Source organism: Cupressus sempervirens, chromosome 1 (genome assembly GCF_028749045.1).
Source record: "Cupressus sempervirens isolate cs-2001-9-10 chromosome 1, ASM2874904v1, whole genome shotgun sequence".
In the NCBI taxonomy this organism is placed as follows: domain Eukaryota; kingdom Viridiplantae; phylum Streptophyta; class Pinopsida; order Cupressales; family Cupressaceae; genus Cupressus; species Cupressus sempervirens.
Window position 1 is genome coordinate 283,869,410 of NC_143118.1, and position 4,995 is coordinate 283,874,404.

The window sequence follows — 4,995 nt, forward strand, 5'->3', positions numbered from 1 at the left end:
CAAGGCCAAATTAAATAGCCAAGAGTACGACATTACCAACCTACTTGAGCTCCTCCTTAGTCATCACCTAAACATGAGCGGATATCCCATACATGTATAAGTCAGTATGGGTTAAAATTACTCTATTATAAAGATTAATTTTAAATAACATATACGATAAAAAAATGTATACATGTACTAACACAAAAGGATTTCATGTCTCTACATGCCCCTCCTCTCTCACGTCAAGGTGTGTAGACTTTGTATGCGTGTCTGGTGGATCATCCTCCTGAAATACAAACTGATATTCAAACATTCAAACAGACTTTCAAAACAAACCAAATATAGGCATGTGCATTCATATAGACAAAATACCCAAGGTTTTCGAAGCTCTAATATGTAGAGAAGGATGGAGGATTCCAGTTATGCAGGTAAATCGGCAGTTAAAACTTCAAAAAAATTTTGACCATTGGCATATTTATAGAATGGAAGGGACAGTAATTGAACTCAACGTCCTTTTCAAGATTCATCTACTGAATTAAGGGGCATCTCATCACCTAGGTCGCATTCTTCATCTAGCTTAGATAAGCAAATATTTGTGTTCAATTCTACAAGATACGCTAGCCAGAATTTGAATCTTTTATATCTGAGAAAAAAGGGTTTCACATTCTATCCATATGTAGTTGCTCCATCTCATTCATTAAATTTGTTAATAACTTAAAATAGAGAAAGAAAGATAGGAAAGATAAGAGAAAGAAAGTTGTTATCACTTTGGGGCTATTCCAAAAGGTGAATAAACCTACCTCTTGGCATTCTCCCCAACATTCTTCACTATCTTGATTGCTGATAATGAGAACCATGTCTTCTTTATTTGTAAAAGGTTGATGAAAATCTTCAGGCAGCATAGGTTGAAAAGTTAGAGTCTCCTTGTGATGTGGTGGGATGTAGATAGTAGGAGAACGCAATGGAGGGAGAATCTGTGAATGAGATGGATCAACTACATATGGATGGAATGTGAAACCCTTTTTCCTCAGATATAAAAGATTCAAATTCTGGCTAGCGTATCTTGTAGAATTGAACACAAATATTTGCTTATCTAAGCTAGATGAAGAATGCGACCTAGGTGATGAGATGCCCCTAAATTTAGTAGATGAATCTTGAAACGGACATTGGGTTCAATTACTGTCCCTTCCATTCTATAAATATGCCAATGGTCCAAATTTTTTTGAAGTTTTAACTGCCGATTTACCTGCATAACTGGAATCCTCCATCCTTCTCTACATATTAGAGCTTCGAAAACCTTGGGTATTTTGTCTATATGAATGCACATGCCTATATTTGGTTTGTTTTGAAAGTCTGTTTGAATGAGTTCTAACAAAATTTGCACACTTTGCCCAATTCACAATTTTAGCTTTTTTGTGTCTACTCGCCATTTTTATTTATATTTTCATTCAATTTTTAAATATATTTTTTTTATAGAATTTTCTTGATTAATTTCTCAATTAATTAAATATAATTAAATACTAAGTTTTATTTATAATTTTTTGTTAAATTAAATCATTTTATATTCTCTTAATATGATTTAATTATAACTAAAAATCACTATATACTAACATCAATAAATATATAAACTGAGTATGAAATAACATCTAATCAAATCTTGTAACCAAGTATCACTAACCATAAAAATGGCCTTAAAGAATCCAACAATCCAACATGAAAGGTAAACTAGGGGTAGGGATTATAAGTATGGGGTAAGAAGGGATGATTCGATTGAGCATTAAGAGGACACTGGGAAAGTGTGGACCCCACTAAGTAATAGCTGTGATATGATGTAATTAAATATTTATGTATTATTGAATATCTTAGTATGTGTAGGATCATGGTGTGCTAAAAAGTTGCGATGTGAAAAAAGTGGAGTATGAAAATGTCTAAAAGAATTTTGGAATTTGCTTTAACTTTTTTCCACCCATCCTGATACTAAGGAAAAAAGGTTGGGCCAAGCCTTATTGGGTATCTGATCCATTATCGGGTATGTAATATCATATTAGGTATCCAATATAATAGTAGGTATCCAATATGAGATTAGATACCTTAAACCTACGACATGGAATTTATTTTATTTTTTAAAAAGGAAAAAAAAAAGAAAAAAAAAAGCTTGAGAGAAAATAATGTATTTGTGTTTGAGTTTGGTTTATGTTATTTCCATTTTGAGTATCAGATATAGGAATAGATACACAATATAAGTAACATTCTTTTGTATTCTTTATTATTTTGAATGAATTTTAATATAAATTAGGTAGTTTAAATAGAAATTGTAGAAAATTACTTTTTTTTAATAGAAATGTTGTTTTGTAATTTAATAGGCATGGCTAAGCCAAATGATGACACTGAGCCAAGATAAAATGTTCCTCAAAACCCTCTGCCAAATGAACCATTACCCCTCAAAATCCTCCACCAAATGATCCCCTACCTCCTCAAAACCCTCCTCAAATTAAATATTTGATAGAAGAAAATCTCACTCAGTTAAGGGTTTTGCAAACCATATATAATAGTATACATGCATTCGCTCCCATGTTATCCATGTTAAACACTTACCAATGAAAAAAATGTTCCTCTTCACTGGTGTAAGAAAAGTCATGCCATGTTTGATGATGGGTTAGACTATGATGACATTGCAACCCTAAATGTAAGTAAAGATGATATAGTTAACATATTTGCAAACCCAAAAACTAATAAGATAGTAGATCACAAAAAGCCAAAATTATCAATTAAATGGTGCACAAATCAGGCTATGCATCCAAATTTTTGGAATCATTGGTGGATGGTTAAATTGAAAAACCTCCACACAAATATTTAGAGGTGCCATTTTATTTCTGTAGAAAATTGTATGTCCAATTTGTGTTTCACCTCATGGAACATGAGGCCCAACATGGGTGTAGGAGGAGGAGCTCCTTTGGATAGACCCTTTGCCCAGTGGAAGAAAGCTAACACTTTTCCCCCCTATTGATGTCTCCCCCCCTCCTCCAATGCAGCATCTTTATATCATTGCAAAGACTAGCTCTCAGACTATTAGAGCCATCCATAGAATGAGTAGCCTTTTGATATCCCAAGCTAGGTCATTGTTGCCTCCCTGTGTTGATGATGCTATGGCAAGTTCATCATTAGCGAACTTACCACATGTTTGTGTGACCCATACTTGCATAATGTGCAAGAATATTTATTTGGATCCCATAGGTGATCTTTCTGAGTATCAATTTGTATTTCAGGAGGATGATCCACCAGACACGCGTACAAAGCCTACACACCCTGACGTGAGAGAGGAGGGGCATGTAGAGACATGAAATCCTTCTGTGTTAGTACATGTATACATATTTTTATCGCATATGTTATTTAAAATCAATCTTTATAATAGAGTAATTTTAACCCATACTGACTTATACATGTATGTGATATCCATTCATGTTTAGGTGATGACTATGGAGGAGCTCAAGTAGGTTGGTAATGTCGTGCTCTTGGCTATTTAATTTAGCCTTGAGACATCTAGGGTACATTATGTTGTGTTCTCATTTTTTCTATTTGATATTGGAGCATATATAGTTTCTAATATTTCTTTTCTCTTGGAGCATATTGGAGCATATACAGTTTGATAAGGGAAAGGTAATTATGTGCTTTTAAAGTAATTAAATATCAAGGCATTCTTGTAAATTATTTATGCTAATGAAATTTAATTACATTATTTATTGTACATGGCTATTGGATACAATTGTTCAATTGAGTGTTGTCTTTGATGTTACAAAAATGTCATATCAGTCATCAAACAGAGACTACCGAACTTAGTTGGTCAACAAGGCAAAAGACAAAGTCTACTAAGCTCAGAAGGTTAGCAAAGAAGGTTTATATTGTCTACGGAGTATTCTTAGGCTTTACCTTGTGTAGATAGTTGTTACTGAGCTTTCAAGGTTAGCAAAGAAAATTTAGTTGTTACCGAGCTCACTTGGTCCTCAAAGGAAAATAGTGCAAGAAATAGTTCTTACTAAGCTCTCATGGACAGTGAAGGAAATTTAGTTCTTACCAAGTTAACTGAGCAGCCAAAGGATTTTGCAAATTTGGCAATGCTAACCGAATTAAGATGGTTAACTCAGGAAAATTGTTTCTAGAAGTAATACTTACTGAGCAGGGTCGATCAATGTTGGATTTCATTATTTTGTGAAATAAAATTTATTTTTTTAATGTAATATTTGTAGCCAACTGATGTATGGTTTATTGGTAAACTTAATGTGTGAATGAGCTGACTTGATAATTTGAATGGTATATATAAGAGGTCAAGTTGTGAATTCTAAGTGTGTGATGGATTTGATGTCATATGAATGTGAAGGAGGATTGATTATTGTGAAAGTGAATGTTGAAGAATGATTAAAGATCACTAGGAAGCAACAAAGCTATATTTGATCGAGGAGGATCTAATGGTTTAGAATATAGGTCTATAATCAGCAAATTTAGTTACATCTTATTCAAGTCAAATCATTGTTACTTTCTAACCACTATAGCAGTGATTTCAAATCTCTTAACAGAGTTGATTTAATAGCCATTTTGTAAATCCTCTAACAAGGTGACAATTAGTTGAATTGTTCTAAAGACCTCTAGCAAGGCCACTCCTAATAGGGTGATTAAATCCTCTAACAGGGTCACACCTAATAGTGTGTATTGTAACCTTTAATAGGGTTGGCTCCTAACAGGGCTCACTTTAGAAGAGTGAAAATTGGTAGCTAGTTACTTGGTGGTTTTTCCCATATTGGGTTTCCACGTTAAATCTGGTGCCTCTTGTGCTCATGTTATTTACTTTTGCATGCATGCTAATAATTATGAATGCTAAAGATTAGTAACAAGTTAAGTTACCAAGTTACAACATTTTTGTGATGTGTTTATTGAGTTACTACAATAACTAGTTATTTAAGACATCTAAGGGATCATGATTTGTTTTTTGGGTAACTGATTCACCCACCCCCATCAGTT